The sequence below is a fragment of the Halichoerus grypus genome, chromosome 6, assembly GCF_964656455.1.
Source record: "Halichoerus grypus chromosome 6, mHalGry1.hap1.1, whole genome shotgun sequence".
Lineage (NCBI taxonomy): Eukaryota > Metazoa > Chordata > Mammalia > Carnivora > Phocidae > Halichoerus > Halichoerus grypus.
The window spans coordinates 119,421,509-119,437,400 of record NC_135717.1 but is presented as its reverse complement, the minus strand read 5'-3'; the positions used below and the strand labels follow the sequence as shown (position 1 = coordinate 119,437,400).

At 38.5% G+C, this 15,892-nt stretch overlaps 1 protein-coding gene across 4 annotated transcripts in view; it reads left to right on the top strand.

The window, feature by feature from the left end:
• The window catches only part of LOC118555789 (cyclic AMP-dependent transcription factor ATF-7), a 97,205-nt gene that overhangs the window by 11,575 nt on the left and 69,738 nt on the right, over window positions 1-15,892 (top strand). The window contains exon 1 of one of the 4 annotated variants that reach the window (XM_036124168.2): window positions 588-688. The exons of the other annotated variants lie outside the window; for them this stretch is intronic. The gene's annotated coding sequence lies outside the window, so the exon portion shown is untranslated. Of the gene's footprint in view, window positions 1-587; window positions 689-15,892 lie in introns of those variants that run through there. 4 annotated transcript variants of the gene reach the window in all.

Here is a 15,892-nt window from a genome sequence, read left to right as displayed (position 1 = left end):
GAGGAGAAAAATAGAACGCTTTCGTCGCTTCTACTCTGATTTCCTTTCTCCCTCTCTTCCTCTTCCTACACTCATCTCTTCCTGAACTCAGGGGTGGGGGCTTGGGACTTGAGCGGTACATGTTGGAGCCCCATTGGGAGTCATGTTGCTCTGAATTGCTTGTTATGTTCTCTAACTGGGGTGTTTACTACCCAGGGCACCTCCTACCTAGATTGCTGCGTTGCTACTTTCCTAACTTTAAAAGTTCGTTTTCTACTTAACAGAGGGTGTTTCAGTATCTCCAGAGGTTGTGTCATAGTAAGTGTAGGTTTGTGGGGGTGTACAGAGTTTTCTGGGCAAGCTCACTTGATTCCTATATTTAAAAACTTTGCAGTAGTGTAAGAATTCTTGTAAAGACGGTTTAAGCACAGAAAAATATACTAAACTGAAGTTTGTTTTGTTAAATGTGTGTCTTATCCACTCATATTCTTGGAGTTTGTTAAATGGATGGTTGCAGTTAGTTTGACTTAGCTTATGTTATATATTTTTAAATGGTGTAAATAAGATGGACATATATTTCAGGAAAGTGAAAAATTTTTAGTTTCTTCCTTTGTGTCTAAACTCAGAAGCCAAAGATATGTCATAATATCTTAGGGCAGGGGTTGGGGAAATCAAACACAATTTGTACTTAAACATGGGAGGATGTAAGGTAAGTGGAGACTATTGCGAAATGTAACATGTCTGTAAGAAAAGAAGCTAAAGAAAAGTTTGGCAGCTATACTAAGTAGTCTTACCAGTTTGTTCTTAATTCTGTACAGCAAAGGGACAAGCCTTTGCCCTTTGTTTGATAGTTGTGTATTATTTAATAATGAATTGAACTAATACGGCCAATTAATTAAGAACTTGTTTGCTACTGCATAGATTTGTCTTTTACATCCTTCTCTTCTCCTTTTACTTTTGAGAAGCAAAATAATGTCTGAAATGCCGGTAAATCTCTTATATGAAGAGAAACCAGAGTGTGTTGCTTTGTATTAACCTTTGGTTTTCAGCAACCATTTGAAGCTTTTGGGAACTTTCCTGGCCAGAAAGTTGCCCCTACAACACGTTGAGACCAATTAATTACTGACCCTTTAGCATTAATTACTGAATTGGATTCCAGTATTTCACATTCAGAGCAGTGCTGTTGGACATTCAGACATTTTCAGTTTGCCTGGCAGCAGAACAAAAAATATCCAATGAAAGAGCAAAGTCCCTTGTTTTATTCTTCCGTTCTCGAATTTGTGATGGCTTTAACTTGGGCACTATTAAATGCAAGATTTTTTTTTTTTAAATCTCATCAGTGTTAACACCTAGCAGAAAGCTAGGGAGTGGCAACACTGCGCATCTTTAAACTTGTGGATCAAAGGTTGCATCCTATGATGGTTTCAGTGTTGTAATTTTTAAGCATTTTTGTTTACCAGGGCTTTTAAATGTTAATGGATATTGCTACTGTACCTCCTTTTTCTTTCCTCTCCCCACTTCCAACTCAAAATGAAAATTGTTTTTTTCAACCAACTCTTAAGCTGCTTCTTTGCCTCAAGTAAAGTCCCTGGCTCTGCCTGAACACAGCTGCTCTGAAGTTCTCACAAGTTATTGTTTTGTACATGTCAAGACGGAGTTTTTCCTAGCCTGCAGTAGGAGGGAGTCAGTGTTAAGCAGCCTCATCCACGTCTGATAAGGAGGAGCCTTCTCCTTGCAAGGAAGTTTTAGGTGGAGCAAATAACATTGCCATGTAAATGTATAACAAAGACAGCTCTCTTCTTGAGACTAGTTGGCAGGCTGGCATATAATTGTGCCTTATCCCTTGATAAAGGTACTAAAATTAAGGTGCAGATGTTGTTTCTTTCAGAAAAACAAATGCAGCATTCATTTAAAAAGAAAAAGCGTTAATTTCTTTTGTTGTTGGTTTCTCTGAAAATGGTACTCTGATTTTAGAGTTCATGAAAAAGTTTTCCATCGGGTGCCTGGCTGGCTTAGTCGGTGGAGCATGTGACTTTTTTTTTTTTTAAGATTTTATTTATTTATTTGACAGAGAGATAGCAAGAGCAGGAACACAAGCAGGGGGAGTGGGAGAGGGAGAAGCAGACTGCCCGCTGAGCAGGGAGCCCACTGCAGGGCTTGATCCCAGGACCCTGGGATCATGACCTGAGCCGAAGGCATACGCTTAACGACTGAGCCACCCAGGTGCTGCACTGGAGGTCTGCTTTTAGAACATTCTTTACATTGTGCTGAAGCTCTTTAGTTCTGCCATTTGCAGCTACAATAAATAAACCTAATTCCTTGTCAGCATGGTAGCCCTTCAAGTATTCGATGACAGTTATGTAGTGGGATAAATATCCCAAATTATTTCAGCATTCCTTAAGTGACCATTTTTAATAAAGTTCAGGCTTCTCATGAACTGGGTTGCCTGTATTTAGGGTTTCTTTCTAGATCTGAAATATAACACCTCAGGTATAATCTGATCAATACAAAGTACAGGGGAGAGTATGGCCTCTTTTCTGCTGTGCTCTGTACCTCTGTTCTTAAAGCCTAAGATCACGTTAATTTGTGTAACTGATTTTTTAAATGTAATTGATGACCTTACATTTATCCTTGTAATTGTCATCTTGTTAATTTGGGCTTATTGTTTTAGCTTAATAATGTTATTTGGCCTCTTAGCCATTCCTCATATCATATCCTGATGTTTGTATCATTGATAGATAAATTTTATAAATGAGACATAAATACCTATGTTTTTGGTTTAGGTCACTGGTAAAAATATATAAAGGTGGAGCAGTGCCATATAACATCAGCATGCTCTCATTCGGTTGATATTAATCCACTTATCAACCTTTTGGGTAAAATTCAATTATGAATCAACCTTTTGTTTTATCATCTAACTTATATTTCCTGTGAAATATTAAGAGGTATCCTGTTGAAATCTAAATATATTGTCTCTGACCTATCCCTAAGCTCCCAGGCTAGTGACCTGTTAAAAAATGAAATGAGGTTAGACATTAGTTGCTACCTAGCTAGGTCATGCTAGTGTTTATAAATCACTGCATTACTTGCCAGTTGTTTATAAGACATCTATTTAATAATTCCCCTATTTTTTTAAGTATAATTGCCCCCCCCCTTTCCAACATTGCTGGTCCTGTTCCCTTTATTTTAATTTTTAAAATAATTCTAGAATGATTAACAGTGCCTCTGCATAGTTGCATATTTTGTGTCATCAGATGAAATTCTGTTTTGGAATCTTTGGCATTTTAAGTAACATATTAAAAAATTAACTATTGTCCATGTAACAGTTATATCATAGCTTCCCCATAATATTGACATCTCCAATCTAGACATAACTTTTCATTTTGTTTGGAATAAAAACCTACACTACCTGTAAGAAAAAAGACACCACACACACATACACACACACATATAATTGACTTTTATAATTATAGTTTATTGATGTGGTGGGCTAAGTTTGTCATGCTCTGTGCTATAGGTAAAATTGTGCTAGAAATAAGCCAGAACATCAGAAGACATCTCTAGAGACTAAAGACTGTGTTGGCAGCCAACAACTTTCCTGTGTGTTAATTTTAGACTTGATAGTTGAACTTACGTTTGAGCAATTTTAGCTGATAAATGCATTTTTAAAGCACCTTCCTCTTTTGGGGTTTTAATTTTTACTTTCACTTTTAGAAAATTGCAAATTGTGAATGGAAATGTCTCTGCGGAATGAAGTAGCATGCTGTTAGGGACAGGATGCATCTTTTGATAGCTTCTCATCCATTTGAGATTGTTTAGTTATGAATTCTCCTGGAAAGCAGAAGGATGGACTTGATGACCCCTCAAGGTCCTTTCCAGTCCAAACATTCATAAATAGAAACTCAGATCAAAGAACTTACTATTGAAGAATCAGGAAGAAAAATAGACATTAAAGAAAATGAAATTGAAGTGGTTCTACTGACCCAGTGGGAATGGCTAAACAGAAAGTAAGGAACATAAATGTCAAGAAATAACTCCTTTGAGCAAGAAACCAAACAAGAATCAACAACAACAAAATTTTGCATTGGGGTCATTTCATGTCTTAAAATATTTCATCATGATATTTTCTCTCCAGAATTTCCCTGGTGGACACTTTGTGTTGAAATAATGTTTGTTTGTCCCCCCACCCCTTAAGCCATAGTATTTTGTTTTCTTTGCTTCTCTTGTTTATCCTTTTGTTTAGAAAGTGTGTGTGGCGGGGGGGGGGGGGGGGGGGCGGGGAAGGTGTCTGAATAATATACCCACTGCTTGTATACAATGAAGAAAATTCAGTTTAGTTTTGAAAGTAAACATATACTGCTTGGCTTCCTTAGAGAAGATGGATGAGTGTTATATTTCAGGAAAAATTTTATGAAAAGACAAATTTGCCTGACTATATTATAAAAACAGGATGGTTATCTAGTTTTTAAAACTTTGTAGGCATACATCTAGGAAAGATTCCCAATTAAGGCAAATGTGAGTTACTGCAGTAATCTTTTTTTTTTTTTTAAGATTTTTTTATTTATTTGACAGACACAGGGAGAGAGGGAACACAAGCAGGGGGAGCAGGAGCAGGAGAGGGAGAAGCAGGCTTCCCGCCGAGCAGGGAGCCCAATGCGGGGCTCGATCCCAGGACCCTGGGATCATGACCCGAGCCGAAGGGAGACGCTTAACGACTGAGCCACCCAGGCGCCCCGATCTTTTTTTTTTTAACTACAGTAATCTTATGAAGGATGTAAGAACACTTAATCAGAGAACAAAACTCATTACAAAGTCGCGACTTCACTTTGTTAGCTTTTTCTCATCTTTTGGTAATTTTAATCCTAAATGTTCTCATGTTTGAAACCCGAGTATGTAAAAAGTTTCTCTTTTCAGGATGCCTGGCTGGGTCAGTCAGTGGAGCATGCGACTCTTGGTCTTGGGTTGTGAGTTCGAGCCCCACATTGGGTGTAGAGTTTACTTAAAAAAAAAAAAAAGTTTCTCTTCAAGAGGAAACCAGAGAGGGAGACAAACCATAAGAGACTCTTAATCTCAGGAAACAAACTGAGGGTTGCTGGAGTGGAGAGGGGTGGGAGGGATGGGGTGGCTGGGTGATGGACACTGGGGAGGGTATATGCTATGGTGAGCCTGTGAATTGTGTAAGACTGATGAATCACAGACCTGTACCCCTGAAACAAATAATACATTATATGTTTAAAAAAAAAAGTTTCTCTATTCAAGAATGCATTTATCCTTAATAAATATCAACTTAAGAAAGCATAACAGGAGCTAAGATTTAACTTAAAAAGTCACTTTGTGAGCTTGTGGCTTGGGCCTCCGTGGAACTGTGTCGTTCTGCCATTGCCCCACCTTCTCACAAAATCCAACTTGTTTTGAGTGAAATTACCTATTATCTTATCTGGTATAGTGCTTCTTGCTGACATAGTGGACAAAGAAGATTTATATGCTAAATTGGTCAGATTGTATTTGGGGCTTATAATTTACCATGCAGTAAAAAAATTACTTTTTTTCCAAATTAAAAAAATAGAGCATAATCATTCTTTCTGAAAAGGAATATGCCTGACTATATTATAAAAATAGGATGGTTTATTGATTAGAACATGACTGCTGTAAATGATTTGTATTGGCACCAAGTTCCTTGCCAGTAACATTTATTTAAGCTTTATCAGCCTTGAGTAACACCATGTTGGTTTTATTTAACATGGTTTTTCTGGTATTTCTGGTAGTAACTTCTCTCCTGTAGCACCATTTTCTTTATTTTTTTAAGTTTTGGGCAAGCAGTAGTTTTCTGGTATTTTACACATCTGTGTTTGGGACTGTTGAAAGTCAGTTCAGTGAGGGCGCCTGGGTGGCTCAGATGGTTAAGCGTCTGCCTTCGGCTCAGGTCATGATCTCAGGGTCCTGGGATCGAGGCCCGCATCGGGCTCCCTGCTCCTTGGGAGCCTGCTTCTCCCTCTGTCTCTCTCTCTCTCTCTGTCTCTCATGAATAAATAAATGGAATCTTAAAAAAAAAAAAAAAAAGAAAGTCAGTTCAGTGAGCATTAGAATACTCCAAATAGATCACTGTGTTGCCAGTATGTGGATAGTCTTAGAAAATAGATTTTTTTTCCTTGAGAATTTCTAAGCATCTCCATGATTGTCATTATGGGATATTGTAGCAATTTCCTATCTAGGGCCGAACTCATACTAGGGTTTAATATTAAAGCCTATCAGGTTTACTGTTGTTAGCAGTCTATTTAAGTCCATTAAAAAAAAAAGAAATTAAGTCCACGAAGATTTTACATTTATCCTTAAAGATTAGAGTTTTGGGGGGCGCCTGGGTGGCTCAGACCGTTAAGCGTCTGTCTTCGGCTCAGGTCATGATCCCAGGGTCCTGGGATTGAACCCCACATCGGCTTCCCTGCTGAATGGGGAGCCTGCTTTTCCCTCTACCTCTGCCTGCCGCTACCCTTGCTTGTACTCTCTCCTGTCAAATAAATAAAAAATCTTAAAAAAAAAAAAATGAGTGTTTTGTGGTTGATTGCTATTGGTGTATTGTTTTAGGGATGATAGTTTATCTGAAAATGAGTCCGAAAAAACCCAAAACACAGCATTAGATTTTTGACAGCCTACCAGTTTCCAGGAATTTTTCAACTTCTAAAATGCATTGAGGCCAAACATAGATAGGTATAATGTTCTCTAGTTATTTCTAACTCTGCTTCCTGCTGTCACTTTAGCAAGTTGTTGCTTCTTTGTTTTTACTTTATTAACCTTTCTGAGGATAGCTTAAAATAGTTCTTTGAATCCTCCAAAAGCCTAGAGAGACTTAAAAAAAAGTTCTAGTCAAGTAGTTGCCTATATGAAGCTGTTCCCAGATAGGTTCTAAGCTTTGGCCATGTGTTGTTGCCTAACTTACGATTCAGCCTAATTCTCACTCCCATCTGTTTTCAGTCATTTGCTACAAAACTATTTGGTCTATTTAAGCTGGCTCCTTTTTTTGAAACCTGTCCCTGCATGTCAGAGCTCAAAATCCAGAAATTAATTTTAACCTTCTCTTTGATCAGTCCAGGGTACTCTACTGTTTGTGTATTTCTTAAAGCAGTGGGTCTCAAACTCCTTTTGGTCTCAGTACCTACCCCTTTATACTCTTCATAATTGTTGGGGACTCCAAAGGGTTTGTCTTGGTTATATCTATTGACATTGAGCATTTTAGAAATTAAAATGGAGAAATTGAAAAAACATTTACCTTAAAATAACAACATAGAGGCGCCTGGGTGGCTGAGTCATTAAGTGTCTGCCTTCGGCTCAGGTCATGATCCCAGGGTCCTGGGATCGAGCCCCGCATTGGGCTCCCTGCTCGGCGGGAAGCCTGCTTCTCCCTCTCCCACTCCCCCTGCTTGTGTTCCCTCTCTCGCTATCTGTCAGATAAATAAATAAAATCTTTGAAAAAATAAATAAATAAAATAACAACATAAATAACTATTATAGTGTCAGAAAAATATAGGGGCAGGGCTTTAAACCTTTTAATGTCTGGCTTAATAGAAAACAGCTGGATTCTCATATCTGCTTCTGCATTCAGTCTGTTACAATATGTTGTTTTGGTTGAACTATATGAAGATAACCTGGGCTCACACGCAGATACTAATAGGAAAAGGAAAGATTTATTTATTTGAGGAGGGAAGGGGCAGAGGGAGAGAATCTTAAAGCAGACTCTGTGCTGAGCGAGGTGCTGGATGTGGGACTTGATCCCACAACCTATGAGATCATGACCTGAGCGGAAACCAAGAGTCCGATGCTCAACCGACTGAGCCACCCAGGCGCCCAGGAAAAGGAAAGATTCTTTTCAGATAATTAATTGTAGATAGTCGTTCTTCTTTGATACTATACCAGAATCCAAAATGTGATAGTTTCTTAAAGGTTAGCTATTGTGTAAAATCTGAAACCACATCTCTGAACTTTTAATACTTTGTTACATTAAAATGAATTAGCCTATCTTGCCCTTTAAATAGATCTTTTATCCATGTATGACTTGAACACCCATGAACCCTCTGAAGCGGTCTTAGGAATCTATGGGGATCCCTGGAGCCCACTTTGAGAACTGCTGTCTTATAGTACCAAATTGGAAAAATACAGCTGTTTACAATATGGAAGAACTATAAGCTCTCCAACCATTTTAGTGCCTCTCAAAGGCTGGGTTACTGACCATTTGCTCCAGAATTACCCAGGGTGTTTTTTTATTTTTATTTTATTTTTTAAAAGATTTTATTTATTTATTTGACAGAGAGATAAGCGAGAGCAGGAACACAGGCAGGGGGAGTGGGAGAGGGAGAAGCAGGCTTCCCGCTGTGCAAGGAGCCTGATGCGGGCTTGATCCCACTGAGCCGAAGGCAGACGCTTAACGACTAAGCCACCCAGGCGCCCCCAGGGTGTTTTTTTAAAGTGTAGATTCTTGGGGTGCCTGGGTGGCTCAGTCATTAAGTGTCGGCCTTCGGCTCAGGTCATGGTCCCAGGGTCCTGGGATCGAGCCCCGCATCGGGCTCCCTGCTCCGTGGGAAGCCTGCTTCTCCCTCTCCCACTCCCTCTGCTTGTGTTCCCTCTCTCGCTGTCTCTCTGTTAAATAAATAAAATCTTTAGAAAAATAAAAAAAATAAAGTGTAGATCCTTGGGCCCCAAAGCCAAGAAAATCCAGGAGGCATAGGAATCTGTATTTTTCAAGGTGCCCAGGTGAATATGCTAAAGGTTGAGAACTATGGAGCTAGCTTAACTAACCTTATTTTTAGAAGACCTAATTTCTTAGGAACCTGACTGAGTCAGAAGAGCATATTACTCTTGAGCCCCACAATGGGTGTAGAGATGACTTAAATTAAAAAAAAAAAAAAAAAGAGGGGCGCCTGGGTGGCTTGGTCGGTTAAGTGTCTGACTCTTGATCATGGCTCAAGTCTTGCTTGATCTCACAGTTGTGAGTTTGAGGCCCACATTGGGCTCCATGTGGGTGTGGAGCCTACTTAAAAAAAAAGAAAACCTAATTTCTAAAATTTGTAGTCAAATAAAAACAAATTAGTACTTGAATAGTCACATTATAAAAGTTCTTATTAATAATTAACACAGGGGCGCCTGGGTGGCTCAGTCCTTAAGCGTCCGCCTTCGGCTCAGGTCATGATCTCAGGGTCCTGGGATCAAGCCCCCGCACTGGGCTCCCTGCTCCTCAGGAAGCCTGCTTCTCCCTCTCCCACTCCCCCTGCTTGTGTTCCTTCTCCTGTTATGTCTCTGTCTGTCAAATAAATAAATAAAATCTTTTAAAAAAATGATTAACACATACACTCTGACATTTGTCATAATTGGAATCTCCTAATTAACCATGTATTTTAATAATAGTTATTTATAAATATCAGGAGTTTGCAAACTAAGGCCAGATAGTAAATAAGGCTTTGCGGCATGAGGTCTGTTTGTAACTACTCAACTCTGCCATTATAGCACCTAAGAAGCCATAGACAGCATGCAAAGGATAAGCATGGCTGTATTCCCATAAAACTTTTTTATGGACACTGAATTTTGAACTTTATATAATTTTTATGTGTCATGAAATATTCTTTTTTTGTTTTTTTTTTCAACCATTTAAAAATGTAAAATCCAGGGGCACCTGGGTGGCTCAGATGGTTAAGCATCTGCCTTCGGCTCAGGTCATGATCCCAGGGTCCTGGGATCGAGCCCCACATCGGGCTCCTGGCTCAGCGGGGAGCCTGCTTCTCCCTCTCTTTCTGCCTCTCCCCCTGCTCATGCTCTCTCTCTCTCTCTCTGTATCTGTATCTCCAATGAATAAATAAAATCTTAAAAAAAAAATAATAAAAATGTAAAAACCATTCTTAGCTTGTGGGCCATACAAAAACAGTTGGCAGGCTGGATTTGGCCCACGGACTGAAGTTTGCCAGTCTTTGACATATACTATAACTGGATTATGAATTTTTTTTTTTAAAAGATTTTATTTAGGGGCGCCTGGGTGGCTCAGTCGTTAAGCGTCTGCCTTCGGCTCAGGTCATGATCCCAGGGTCCTGGGATCGAGCCCCGCATTGGGCTCCCTGCTCCACGGGAAGCCTGCTTCTCCCTCTCCCACTCCCCCTGCTTGTGTTCCCTCTCTCGCTGTGTCTCTCTGTCAAATAAATAAAATCTTTAAAAAAAAAAAAAAAAGATTTTATTTATTTATGAGAGAGAGAGAGCACATGAGAGGGGGGAGGGTCAGAGGGAGAAGCAGACTCCCTGCCGAGCATGGAGCCCCATGCGGGACTCGATCCAGGGACTCCAGGATCATGACCTGAGCCGAAGGCAGTCGCTCAACCAACTGAGCCACCCAGGCGCCCTGGATTATGAATTTAAAAATTGTAATAAAATATACTTAATGTTGGGCATCCCTCTCAGGTCCCCTCCCTCTTCGAGAGCTTTTTACTATTGCTCAATAAACTTTGCTTTGCTGCCCACCACACACACACACACAAAATTATACACACACACACTTAATGTTAAAACTATGAACATTATTTAATTTTCCTAGACAAAAATAATGCTCCAAGAATTTGTAGTCCCTCCAGTTTGTATTTCTGGACATTCATTTGTCTAATAAACATATAAGAAACACCTACTGTGTGTAAATTTTTGGAAATAACACAGTTCAGTTGGAAATAGTTACACAATATGCAGGTTATCATACAACTCTTAGGAGGTTTTTGTTTTTGTTTTTTAAGATTTTATTTATTTATTTGTCAGAGAAAGCACAAGCAGGGGGAGTGGCAGGCAGAGGGATAAGCAGGCCCCCCTGCTGAGCAAGGATCCTGATGCGGAACTCGATCCCAGGACCCTGGGATCATGACCTGAGCCGAAGGCAGACACTTAACCTGCTGAGCCACCCCAGCATCCCTAATTTTTAGGAGTTCTAAAAAGATGTGCTGTCCATTTTTATATCTTTTTTGAGGTGTGTGAGAATAGGTAACAGATTCAGGCCCACCTCAACCTCTTGACTCATCTTTTGTCTATTTTTTTTTTTTTTTAATAACTCCCTACCTCAGTTTTCCAGTCTTGTTAGCAAAGTGCTTTACAAAAACGCTGATATAAAACAGTAAGACAAGTTAGTTTAAGATTACAGTGATATATGTGCTTTCTATAATCCCTTTGGGGCAATTGGTTTACCTACTAGTGAAATAATATATGCTAAACTGTTTTTATGCTAAATAATACAGTGGAAAACAAACCCAGAATTTATGAACAGAAATTTCAATTCCTAAATAATCTACTACCTGGTTAAAACCTGAGTCTTCTTTGTTTTCTGAGGTTCACATAATGTGCATTATAGTCTCACAGTTCATATGTTTATTGGTATCTTTTCCTTAAATCAATTTTCTAGATGTAATGCAAATCACAGCAACACTGAGTATCCTATGGAGAATAAAATGTTGAGACTGCTGTGGTAGAGATCTTTGGTGTTTGTACTCTTTGCTTAGCAGCAGCTAAATTATCTTAAGAGTCAAACTTGGTATCCAAAGTTATGTTCTTGGAAGAGAACTGTTTGTATATAATTTCTTTCTTTTTAATATCATAAGGGAATGGGGTCCATAGAGCTCTGTTTGGGTGCCTGTCTACATTTTTAAGCTTGTTTATAGCTGAGCTGAAAGGCATTTAGTACCTGCTAAGCTTGGTTTCGGCTCTCTTTATTCTCTTTGTGATGAATGGCTGGGGAAATTTCTAAATGTTTAATATAAGTAATACTCGTTAGGGAGCATTCATGGGATTTTGAAAATGGGTCCTTGAAGGTAACAAAGGAGGAACTATCTTGAACTGCTTGATTACCCTGTGTATCGATATGTTTAAGTTTCCACCAGTTTCCACCGTGTCTATTTCTATATGAAGCTGCTAGTTTATAATTTTAGAAAGATTTTTTGGTAGTCCATTTTGAACTTAATTTGTCAGTTGGTTTTGTTGCTTTGTAGTAGAGAATGAACAACCTTGCATGATTTGTAAATATACTGTTTAGTGCTTTAGAAGAGTCTACCAGATGTGGACCTTTTTTTAACTCAGACATTTTTTTTAAGTCATGCAGATCATTGTTTTTATTAGATTACACTATATTATTTTTATTTTTTAAAAGCAATCTGTGATCATTGTAGACTTTGGAAAATACTGAACGTACGAAGAAGAAAACAAAATTACCTGGAATACCATTATCCAGAGATAACCATTATTAACATTTGATGCCAATTCCCTTATCTTTTTATATGCTTATTATTTGTTTGCTTTTTTTTTTTTCAGTAGGCTCTACGCCCAGTGTGGGGCTTGAACTCATGACCCCAAGATCAAGAGTCGTAGAGTTGCATGTTCTACTGACTGAGCTAGCCAGGCACCCCTGTTTGTTTGCTTTTTTTATAGATTTGGAATTATGGTGCATATGCAATTTTATATCCTGCTTTTTTCCCCACAGAATGTATAGCATTTTCTTATGTCATTAAACAGCTTTCAGAAACGTTATTCTTAACTTAAATATAGCCTATTGTCAGGCAGTATCTTACATTGATTCATTCTTCTTAAACATTTAATTCCTGTTCTTTTTTTCTTATTGTTATAAATAGGACTATAATGAGCATTTTAATATATAAGTGGTCCATGTTTTGGGCTTTAACCTCAGAATAAAGTCCTGAAAAAAGAATGATTTGTTCAGGGGCGCCTGGGTGGCTCAGTTGTTAGGCGTCTGCCTTCTGCTCGGGTCATGGTCCCAGGGTCCTGGGATCGAGCCCCGCATCGGGCTCCCTGCTCCGCAGGCGGTCTGCTTCTTCCTCTCCCACTCCCCCTGCTTGTGTTCCCTCTCTTGCTGTGTCTCTCTGTCAAATAAATAAAAAAAATCTTAAAAAAAAAAAAAGATTTGTTCAAGGGATACAAAACATTTTAAGACAAGGGCACCTGGGTGGCTCAGTCGGTTAAGTGTCTGCCTTCTGCTCAGGTTGTGATCCCGGGGTCCTGGGATCTAGTCCCTGCATCGGGCTCCCTGCTCTGAGAGGGGCCTGCTTCTCCCTCTCCCTCTGCCTGCTGCTCCCCCTGCTTGTGCTCTCTCTCTCTGTCAAATAAATAAATAAAATCTTTAAAAAAAATTTTTTTAAGACAATATAAATATTGCCAGATTGCTTCCCAGAAAGATTGTTCAAATATGTACTACCAAAAGTCTTATATGAAGGTATAAGAATGTCTGCAGCATTCTTTTTTTAATGTTTCTTTTTTATTTAAGATTTTATTTTATTTCATTTATTTTTCTAAATAGGCTCCACACCCAATGTGGGGCTTGAACTCACAACCCCGAGATCAAGAGTTGCATGCTCTACCTATGAAGCCAGCTAGGCCCCCCTCTGCTACATTTCTTTTATACTTGAAAATATATCTTAACAGCTCTGGCCTCGGTTTTGTTTTCAAGGGCCAATGAAGGGTTAACTTGACAAATAATCTTCCTTCTCCCCATTTTTTAACACTCTAATCAAAAGCTATGGATCCTCCTCTATGTTATTTGGATGATAAGGAGAGCACAGAGTTGGTTGGGTGTAGTCACATCAAGTGCCTTAGGCACAAAGTAGTTGTAAAGTATGTACTTAAAATATGTCTTAAGAAGAGTATGTATTTAAAATATGTCAAACATGTTTAGCTTTAAATACACAAATACCTGGATAGCAATTGTTTTGTGGACCTAGCTGGCAGCTTTCTGAAAAATACAGGAAGATAAATGTAGAATTTCAGCAGAGTATACTTGAATATTGGCTTCATATTAAATAAAAAAATATTTACCAAAAATCACCTGTGTTATGAGAGGAAAGGCTTCCAGAAGTTTTAACCCAGATCTCTATATTCTACCCCGTTCCCTTTTTGGTCACAGATAATACAGCCATTTCCTTTTTATTCATGAAACTGAAATAGCCTGCTTGTAGCCACTAACATATCACCATTTCATTTCTTTCATAGCAGTTATCTGCTATTAATCTAAAATTATTTTGTTTACTTGCTTAGTGTTTATTTCTTCCTTTTAGAGTATAAGCACTGTAAGGGTAGAAACCTTGTCACTGTTGAATTCTGGGGCCTAGAGTGTGGGGTAGGCACTGAATAAAGTATTCAGTGAATTGATGAATTTTAAGGTGTTTTGTTTTGTGTTTAAGTAGGCCCCATGCCCAGTGTGGATGGAACACAACTCGTGGCTTGAACTCACGACCCTGAGATCAAGACCTGGGCTGAGACCAAGAGTCAGATGCTTACCTGATTGAGCCACCTAGGCACCCCAGTAAATTGATGAATTTTAAAACTGACCATATTTACTTTTTGATCCACAAAGTAAATTGTGATTATTAGTTTCAAACTTTGTCCTTGTCAGATCTTTTACCAAGACTTTAAATCCCTCTTTTTTGTGCTCTTGCCTGTACTCTCTGAAGTTGTCTAGCAAAGGAATTTGATAAATGACCATAAATAATAAGAAATAGCAAGGGATCTAATATGTATACTGATCAATCTCTTGACTAATTGAACTTGTAAATTAAGCCATCATTCTTACCACTTACTTGGCATCTCTCATGCCAAATGACAAAAATTCTTTGACCAAACTTTAGGCAGTTTCCTGAACCTTCTTTTAGGCCCATCAGTGTACTTTCTTGTAAGATCCAGTTTTAGCAAGAATCCCTCACCATCGATATCTGATCACCCTCATATCTGATCAGGTTCTTCATCTTTCACCATCCCCTAGGTTATGTATCATCATCCTGGCCTATCTTTAGCAAGAATCTTGTTAGGTCGGTTTAGTCAGAATCCCCTTCTCCTGATGTTTCCTCTTAGTACTTTTCCATCCATTAGCCCCCACCATGGTCCTTGGCTATAAATTTCCATTTGCCCCTGATGTTTTCAGAATTGAGCCCAGTTCTGTACTGAGATCTCTTTTCCCCTATTGCAATAGTTCTGACTAAAAACTGTTTTTTACTGCTTTAACTACTGTCCAACTCTAGTTTTTCTTTGAAGATGAGTGAAAGATTCTTTTTTTTGCAAAGGATTATTGTCTTTTTATTTTTATGTCCACTTTGCCTGGCACTTAGTTCCTTAGTAATGTTTTTTGAATGAATGAATGATAGCTAGTCTGAACCCCTTCTAGATTTTCATGAATTTTTGATATTAATGGTGCATATGCCCTTCTCATTTTTTGTACTTAGCAGTATCTGCTTTTTGTTATTAGGAACCTAAGAACAGGCCCCTGGGTGTGTTTGTACATGGCTTTTATTCCTTACTAAAGTTGGGCCATTTTATGAACAGCAATTAGTTACTAAAGAGATAATCACATTATAGCTGGGTCCAGAGAATTGACTTTGTAGTCCTCAGTGACAGACTTCATCCTCATTCTATTAAAAAAGAAAAAAAAAAGATAGATATGCATATATATGTGTGTGTGTATATACACACACACATATATGTACATATATGTATATACATAGAAAATCAGTTTTCTTATTTGCACATTGACCATTTTAGGATATACTTCTGGCTTTGACAAAACTGTTTAACATAGATTTTATGAAATTATCCCAGTTATTAAAAATCAGTCTCTAAACTTTGGATTTTCTTCACTTCTCTCCCAGCATTCAGATAACTTTCTCTCTTTTGAGTAAATAGTAATTTTTATCATTTATGCATTCTGGTGACTCCCGAGTACATGAGCCTTTTCTTCTGCAGACTTGGCCTCTAGGACGGCCTTTTTCTTCATCTTTGTTTTCCTGTTCTAAGATCTCCTGTGAAAGCATCTCACTTCCTCCTGGAAATGTCTCTTAATGTGTGTATCCTTTGCCTGTCATTTATTGGTTAGTTGTGTAAAATGCTGAGTTTCATCCTGAGGAATAGATCG